The 9,712-nt window shown below is 38.2% G+C and overlaps 1 long non-coding RNA gene across 1 annotated transcript in view; it reads right to left on the reverse strand.

The window, feature by feature from the left end:
• Positions 1-3,669, reverse strand: part of LOC109144761 — a 228,207-nt gene extending 224,538 nt beyond the window's left edge. The window contains exon 1 of the long non-coding RNA XR_005602200.1: positions 3,607-3,669. This is a non-coding gene — a long non-coding RNA (uncharacterized LOC109144761). The remainder of the gene's footprint in view (positions 1-3,606) is intronic.
• Between the last annotated feature and the right edge of the window lie 6,043 nt (positions 3,670-9,712).

The following is a 9,712-nucleotide window of genomic DNA, read 5'->3' on the forward strand; positions in this document are numbered from 1 at the left end:
TGAAAGTTCATGGACCACAGAGCTGAATAGACTGAGATACCTCTTTTTTCTGAAACAAAACTATAATAGAAACAAAACATTTATTCTCACATCTTTGGAAAGTAGCATCAACCTTCTCTACAGAAACTAAAAAACAGTAAGGATTTCTTTTTATTCAAGATATCTTCTCTTTCAGCTAGCTAAGACCTCTGGAGAAACATTAGATGAATAAATCATTATCCAATAGAAAGCCTGCTTATGGAAATTAGATAACTTTATAGAAACTTTTATGACAGCAGATTTGCACTTCAACAGAAGCATCCTGACTTTGATTTATTTAGGTAAGCTGTATTTATTAGTTTCTTGTGTTTGTCATTTAAATGAAACAACAGTTTAGCCACTTAAACTCTTTCTGAGGGAGGGTTTTCAGAAGCCCTTGACATAAGCCTACTTTTCTTTTGCTGTACCAAATATAAACTTTACTCTAATGTGTAAGAGTAGTTGAATATGGCTAAAAATATCAAAGAGTGTGTGACTGGCCATAAATCAATTTAAATCCATCTAATTAGATGAGAGCTCTCAAAATAAAAATTTAACAGTTCAATAAGTATTGTTAAGAGACTGTTTTAAGTGTGAATGGCAAAGTGATTGCTTAATGAACATCTATTTTAAAATGTTGTCAATAACTTGATAAAATGCTATCCATAAAATTGTTACCATGAAGACTACAGGTGACTAAAAAGTGGAGTGGTAAACAATGAAGCATCACAAAGAGATTGCAGTCAGGCAGCCTCTGACCCATGAGTGACAGGGGACAGGGGCACAACTCAACACAGAGACACAAGGAGGGCAGGGATGAAGTTTAACATGAGAACAAAACATGGACAAAGTGGGTTTTTTCATGCCTCACCCCTGGCTTTGCAGCCCTTAATCTGACACTAAAGAGGAGAAGAGCAGGATGGAAAGGAGCAAAGTTTACCATCAAGGCTACTGATCTACTGTGCAGTGCTGTCCCCAAGTCCACTGGAATATCAAGCTGTCACTGATCCCAAGAGGATGTAATCAAATGGAGACAGAGAGAACAGATGGCATCACAATCTCCATCATGTTTTGCCAAACTTTAATCACTGTATGAAACTCGCATCCCTGCTACCAACTTTTTTCACATCTTCCTCCCTTTAGTTCCCTCTTTGCCTGCTTTCAAAAGGCTCTACACCCAAGATTGTATCTTTTGAAATACTGCTGTAGACCTGTGACCAAAACCACAGATATAACAAATCTTTAAATACCTCAGATGGTGATACAGGTTTCCAATGTCTTGAAGTTTCTGATAACAGCAACTATTCGTGCCTATCTTTCTTCAGCAGTGAAGGTGCAGCTAAGGGCAGAATTTTCATAGCCAATTTACATGTATCAGACATCCAAAAATTGAAAACTGAGCACAGACTGTGACAGCTTGAAAGAGCTACACACTCTAAAGCAAAGAAACACTGAGATGTAAAGTATTTCCATTTTGTACTTGTCTACAGAAAAAGTCTTCTTGGAATGCTGCGTATAGTTCTGATGCACAGCTTTTAATAAGAATGTGGAAGAATTGAAAATATTTATAAAGCAACAAAACCATAATAATTACTTAAGATTTTGAATGGAAAATCTCCAAATGTTGTTTATCCTAGAGGTGTGGCTAGGGGAAGGTTTCATCATGTTGTAACAGGAATCTTCAGGGACAGCAGAATCTGATGGCAGAGAAAGCTCTTCAGTGTCATAATGAAAGAGAGAACAAGGCTGCAATACCTGAACCTGAAGACAGGCATATTCAGATAAGAAGTAAGAGATACATTTGTTATGGTAAGGTTCATTAATAGGTTACCCAGAATTCTCCATCTCTGCACACTTTGAAATCACACTTGAATAGGTTTAAACACAGCACCTGGTCTAATTCAAACAAAGGTATTGGATTGAAAACCAGCATGCAGGAGAGGTTAGGGCTCACAAAATAATCACTGTAGTAATTTACAGCCTTAATTTATACAAACCTGTGGCTTATTTCTCACCTTAATTCTGAGACATGGTCAGAAGAGTTACAAACTAAATTAGCTCTTTTACATTCAGTCACATGGCCATATGTCCCTATGCTTTCCATGCCAAAAATGCAGTCATTTGCCTAAAAATCTGATTTCTAACTGTACATGCAAGCTAAATTACCCTGCTTGCTGTGTGTGCTCCTTCTAATTAACATCACAGAACATAAATTATACCTATAAGAAAGGAGCATATATCAAGTCAAAAGAAAACAAGGGTAAAATTAAAACAGGGACATAACGTTTTGTAAAGACCATTCTTCATTAACCAGGGGAAAAAAAAAAAAGGGCCAAAATAACTGAGAGACACAGTTTTCCATACTATTTTGAGACATATAAAAGTTTGCCTTAATATCCTATTTTGTAGTGAAGACTTATGGGGTCTTTGGCATTAAAAAAAAAAATCTTGTGAAAGAGATGAATAATGGAATAAGAAAATACATCCAGTGATTGTTACTCTAGACTGCCTGCAGATTTGCATCACAATTTTAGAAAAGATTGTAAAAGGAATATCAACCATGATTTTTCTAGTTTCTTTTTCAACTCCCAGCACTATACTTGTTCTGACAACACCACAGAGTGAATTAAATTAGGCTTCCCTCCACACCCACTCACACTGAATTGCAGCCTTTTCTTTGTCTACATGCAGACAAGGTCAACATAGACTAAGATCCACTTCAAACCTGTACAGCCCAAAACCAGGTGAAAGAACCCAAAATGACGAAAGATGCAGATGTATTTAGCCATTTTCAGGTTCGTAAGAACTGAAGGTAAATTTAAAGGTTAAAAAGGCTAAATTAAGTCACTGTTTTGGACCTCAAAACCTAAACCATGCTGGAAACCTACTGAGCCAGGGAAAGGATGAATACAGACAAAGCCAGGAACTGGGAATCTGAACACATATTTCAAAGGCTACCTTGTGGCTTTAGCAAGCCATCAGCATTCTGGTTTATGCTGTCACCCCCACAGCATTCTGCATCCTTCTATTGGTACTTTCAATTTAGCAAGCTAAAGCAGAACTCAAAAAACCACATTATAACAAATTATCCTGGTGAGACAAGCATTTATATAGGCACAGCTTCCAAGTATGGATGAAGTTAAATTAAATGTAACACTGATACAATTCTCTGTGTGAGACAATCTGTTTGTGACTCAAGTTCCTTTGCATTGAGGCAGTTCTGGGGCATTTTGATGTTACTACTGCAACATGACAAAACAGTATTTTATCTATTATCCCACACATGGCAGAACCTTGATATCTGCAGGAACAGTTTGCATCCCGTGCTTTTCCAACTATTTGCAATCTGCCTTTTTGTGTTCATTAGTGGAACACTTACCTTTCAGTCAGGCATCTTCCTAATACAAAGATTTAACAATAAACATAAGCCTCACTGAATTCACTTGGAACAGTGAAAAGGCAAGGAAAAAATACAAACATTTCCAACACTCAAAATCCAGCAGCATATCCAAAACTGTAACAAAGTGGTTTCTCTTCAAAAATTGACTTCTCCTATGACTTTAGCTCATGTAAGTCACAAAGCAGTACCTTGTTTGAGCTGATGTCAGTCAGCCTCTGGTTGACTCATCCATACACAGCTTTCTTCCCACCTACAAAAAAAAAAAAAAAACCAACAACAACAAAAAAGACAATTCTTTAAAACCATTTCCCCCATGGCCTGTCAGAAATATGCTTAGCTAACATTAGGAACCACAGTAACTTCCCCCCCCACCCCCATAGCCTTTGCACTGTTGAGAACACCAATATCTATACTTTAAAAGCCTGCAAATAAAGCAAGAGTGAAAGAAACCTGGAAAAAGTTTCCTGGTGAACAATCTGAGGAAAGGGAAAGTTTAAAAAGCCTTGCACAGTGCTTCTAAAACAATGCAAGCATGCATTGCCATTCCTTTCCTGTCCAGAAGGATTTAGGGATATACTAAAACACCAGCCAGAGAAGCAGAACTTTTTATTTAGGCACAGCGTTTTAATTGTGTTAACAAAACCAGGCAGATGTATAGTCTGAAACAAATTTTTGTACTATAGGGTATCAGAAGCTCTTTAAAAATTAATCTGTTCTCTTCTGAAATAGCTGCTGTCCCAAAAGGTCAGTAACTAACTGCATATTATTGTCACTACTAACTTTAATGAAACCAGATTTTCTCTAAGTAGCACCAATAAGCACTAATTGGCTCAATCTACAGAGATAAGAGCAAAATGCACCTCATCTTAACTTTGCAGTGGGGCAACACATTGATTATTCCAAAAGTTCACCTCTTTTCCAAACTTACAAAAGCAAGTAACTGAAGCCAGAGTCTCTAAACAAGATGAAATGTCTAAACACACACAGTGAAAAACAAAGAATAGAAAATGTTGAAGATGAATTGTGCTCCTGATGTGATTATAATTGTAGTTTGCAGAGAGAAGCAACAGACTAGATCAGTTCTTTCCTTCCTTTCCCTACTTCTTCTCTAGCCTTTCTTAAATACCAAATAATCTAGAAGAAAAGGCCTAAAACTTCAATTTAGAAAGCTCTGTAAGACTTTTTCGCATCTGTGTTGGTCAAATCCTTCAGAAGGTTACATCTGCATTATGCTCTCCTCAGTCTTATGAACTAATTACAGATGTCTTACTCCTGCCATGGCTGTTCAATGTGGAACATTGCTACTACAGAATATCCAGATTTCACCTCCAGCTGAGTAATAGATGCTGTGATTAGGAGAAGATGGGCCTGAGAAGCAAGTAACCGGAGTAGAGTGACCCTAACAAAGAAAACAGAAATTCTGCTTGTCCTGACTGGCTGCTTTGAGGTCTCTGACTGATCCAACAAAACTGGAGACATTCAGTTTTGGAAAAGGAGACAAAACCTCCCACTAACTCAGTATAATCTGGTTAGAAAACAAAGACCACAGAGAAGAACATTATCCTCTGCCTTATGGTGGGTGCTGCTGCTGAAGTCCCTGAGAAATGGGGCCTTCCAGCAATGCTAATGCTCTTCTGTGAAAGCCAGGCAGAATCGATTTTTCAGTTGATCTAGAATTCAAAAATTTGCCCGGTGTGGTGAAAAAAAAGAAAATCATACTTCTCTGCAGCATTTTTCTGAGGAGCAGACAGCTCTATCACAGCAATGTCTTCAAGCAAGCAGGCAGGAAAAGCTGAATTCCCAATCAGTATGTTCACACAAATCAGTTCTGAAATTCAGCTCCTACTGACAGAGCCAAAGGACACAAGACATTCACTGCATGAACAGAGAATAAATAACTACTTGGACCATCAGCAAGAAGCCACAGAAGTAAAAACTAGCCTTCTGTAAGTGAGATCTTCACAAACCAGTAACAGCCAGTACCACAGAACAGTTTTGGCAAATGCAGCTGAGAGAAGGGAGTGTCAATCCTCACAAGCAGGAGTAAAATTTTCGCTATGGCCTTTTTGTAAAAGTTTTCAAGCATCTTGCATTGTTCTCGTCCACCTGCAACTATTGCTGAAATTAATTTTCTGCTTTGGAAAGACTACCATGGGACCAAACTTCGCTTGTTACACCTGAAGTGAAGGTGATACACCTGAATACTTTTAAATTCCTGTATTCCTTGTGGAGATTTCTATCCTTTTCTCATAAATTTCCTGACAAGCCCAGAGACCTGCCAACACACTATTTTATGCTCTGGCACAGCTAATAATTGTAGAGCAGCTTTAGAACACGTAATACATTTTTCTGCCACTGGAATTCTGTTCTTACAGAATAGAGACACAGCTTCATTTTTTTTCATTTGAGCAAACAGGTTCAGACATCTTTGAACCAGCAGCAACCTCAACTCTCAAATTCTAGAAGAGAATGAGCTTGCAACAGGCAGATTCTTTGAACTGAGCTGATTGCATTACTATTTTTATTGGCAAAACAAGATTAGTAGATGGAGGCTATTAGCAGATTTAAAAGATGTGGCTTTTAGAGATTCAAAACTGTGTTGCATAAATTTCCTCTCAATTAACTCTTATCATGTTGGAGGTGAGATCTACCCTACAAAATACAAGACAGCTTAGTTGTGCAAACAAAAGATAATATTAAATGACGAATGACTGAGGTTTGGAGGCATCATTGCTAGTCCTATTTAATACTTTTAATAATGATCAGGAAGATAGTAAACAGCATGGTAATGAAAACTCCAGATTAGAGGGATTAGAAACATGAGCAGAAATTGCCAACAAAATGAAATTTGGAAAGTCATAGGCTAAAACATCTGGAGCAAAATAATCCAAAAAGCTGGTCTGCACATCTTCTGTATTAAGGAAAGCTGGAACTTGATAACATCATAAAAATATATGTGTTTATGTATGTATGTATTCCTGTAGAGAGACAGGTTCATAATGTGTGTGTTTATATAGATATATGGACCATATACAGGCAGAAATCCTCTGATTAGAAGAAAACTCATGGGACTATCAGAAAACTACTGTTTTCTGATAGAAAAACACGACCACTTTCAAAAAAATAATTTTGAACTTTTCCAAAACTGATTTTGTCCCTTGACAAAAATTTATTTAATATTTAGTTTACCTTTAATATCAAAGGAAAGTAACACTGTGCTATCAGTTTCATAATACAAACTAAACTTCATTCCTGAGTTTATGCCACATGGTCCAGTTTGTGTCAGTTAAGTTTCCAGGCTCGAGAAGCTATGTGGTTATTAGTGAGTTAATTTTTAGGAATATAACTAGAAAAATAGCTATGATTATGAGTTCAGAGGAAAACAATGAAAAGGATAAAAACCCCACAGCTGTTTGCTAGATTAAAAGAAGCTGGACACATTTATGACAACTACAGGATAACCTCAAAGGGAGGACCAGCTTTTGGCTGTATTAAGGGACTCCCAGCACCAGAAAATCATAAAACAACTATTTCCCAAGTCTAATTAAAGCACAGAGAAATTAAAAAAAAAAAAAAAAAATCTATTTCAATGTTTGATATTCTTGAGTAAAAAAATACTGTCCCAAGTGAAGCTACAACACTTCCAAGCATGAGTCAGCCAACACAGAGTGAATGTTTAAGCCAGGATGTCTGCCACTAGCACTTTAGCTGATTGATTTCATAGCTCTGTCCATTATTAAATGAATTCTTGCAAAGGCATTCATCTACTTATTGACTCCCATCTCCTTAATAAAATAATATTTGTCTGCCTAGTGAAATGTCTTGGCTCTTCGGTACTTAAAATACACATTAGTCCCATTAGCACTCTAAAGTAAAACCTAATTTATTCCTAAATGCAAAGACAGAAATAGACATACTAGAGTCATAAATAGCCTAAGAAGGATCTAAGATAAACACAGAGCAGTTTCAAGTATTGCATATATGCAGAGACACCAACATAAAACTTGCACTGCCTCCAGCATCTGAGTACAAGCAGCTTTTTCTCTCCCCATCCCTGCAGTAGTTCTGGAAGCTCAATTTTAATAGTTTTACATTTCCTGCTTTTTTATTCACCTATTATAAGCACAACTGAAAAGGTGAAGGGAGTCAGAAACAGGAATCCTGTAAGTTAGTGCAGACTCCAACTCATTGACACACTGGCATGGTGATAAAAACAGAAGCAAAGTAATTTAACTCCGTGGCCTAAGCAAAGGCATACTAAAAGCTCACAAATAAAACACAGAAAAGCAAATTTGAAACAAGAACTGTTATCCACATCTGTCAGGTTTTGCAGTCAAAGCAACACAGAGGTCACACAGCTTTTCAGAGAAGAGTCCATCCAAAAAAAAAAAAAAAAAGCCAAATCACATGGACTCATCTTTACATATTGAAACAAAGCATTGCTTATACCCAGCCAATTGCCCTTCCTTCTGAAATGTGGCTCTGCACCTGACTACAGGGACATGCTCCAATTCACCTCCAGGGAGCTCAGACTGACATCAAGGGTGTTGGTCTAGCTGGGGAGTCAAGTCACTCAGCACCAGTCCCTGCAGTGCCGAGCATCCTGAATTCTCACCCTTAATTCCCCCTCACTGTTTTAGTTATTTGCCAGGAGCTCATGATTAATCAAGGAAGAGTAGTAAGTTCCATAGGACAAGACCTCCTGCTGCCCTAGAACAACTGCAGGCAGACTCTTCATGTGCCTAAAAGCACATGTGGGAAAAAGTTAATATCTCAGGAGATAAAATACAGAATTCTGTTTCAAATAGCATTTTATGCCAAAGAAAAGAGCACAACAAGGGATTTCTGTACTTGTAAATGACATGATTTAAACTGACAAAACAAAAATATTAAAGAGAAGCAACACTAACTCAAGAAACAAAACTATCTGTAAGCAGTATTCAGGGAACAAATCCCTGAATCCCTGTTCAGATGAGGGTCACTTGAATTATTGTGGCATGAAAGCACAACTCCTGTAAGAGTTTGGGGGGGGGAAAAAAACAAAATCAGAAAAAACAATCATAGAAACCTGATGTTTGTAGTGTATTACAGAACCTGTGAGTGCAATGCTGGATTCAGAAAGGAAATCCAGCTCTGAGTTGTATATGCTGGCAGCACAAGACAAATCTGAAATAGTGAAAGGCTGGCCAAGAGAGGCTGCTCAGGCTCAGATAATCAGCAGTAAACAGATACTCCCACCGTATTGTAAAAGTCTTTTCAATGGAGGGAAGAAAACCCAAAAACCCCCAACATTGAGACTGTAGAGATTGTAATTCAGATTATAAAAAACTGCATTTATCAGGAACGTCAGTAACACCAGTGATAATCATCTGTTTTCTCTTTTCCTCTGCTATTTCTGTTGCTAGCTTATCAGTACAGCTTCAACTACAGTGCCAAATCTTTTAGATGCTCTGGCTTTTGTCATCTAGTGCTCACCAACTACTGGACCTGAGGTTCCTAAACGGTCTCAGCTCAAGTCCTTGGAAAAATCCAGGCCAGGAACCAAGCAATAAAATCACAGTGGGAGATAAACTTCTGGAAACCCAAAGGTGACACTCAAAGATTTCCAGAGAAACCAAATTAAAGTTCCATTTTCTGTGGCTTAGTGGATTTTCATCTCCTGAACAAAAAGTTATAGGTAAAAAAATATTTACTTTTCATGCAGGTTCTGTGGTAAGTGCATTGCAAAGGGCCCCAAGTCCATGCCCTATGTATGTTGCAGTTCAAAACACATGAAGTTGTGCATTGCAGTTTGCACACTTCCTAGGTGTATCTTTTATCCTATTTTAAATCCCTTCCATGTTCAATAGCAAATCAAGGGCACAGCATTGTCCTGTCCCTTCATAAGCCCAGTCCTTTTAAGACAAAAAGGGAAGTGAATATGTGTCAAAGCCACATGGCTTCTCACCTACAGCCAAGTGATTTATTTCCTCAAGAAAAATGGAGCAGACAGGAAAGGATGATCTATTGCCGTGTGCTCCTGCAAGCTGTTCCGGCAGTGCCCCAAGCAGCACTGACCTGTACTTGGTCACACCAGGTTTGTTATCCCTGCCCTCAGATATGAGCTACATCTCCATAAAGAGTATTCCTGGGATACAGGAGGCCCTCTGACACAGAGGGGAGAGGAAGTGCACCTGCTGTTCCTGCCCATCTGCAGGGCAGAGAACTGGACCAGCTAAACCCCACCACTGAAATAAAGCTGGCATTGCAGTACAATGAGGAAAGCTTTTGACCCCAGATACACCAAGCATGGGA

The sequence above is a fragment of the Corvus cornix genome, chromosome 6, assembly GCF_000738735.6.
Source record: "Corvus cornix cornix isolate S_Up_H32 chromosome 6, ASM73873v5, whole genome shotgun sequence".
NCBI classification, from domain to species: domain Eukaryota; kingdom Metazoa; phylum Chordata; class Aves; order Passeriformes; family Corvidae; genus Corvus; species Corvus cornix.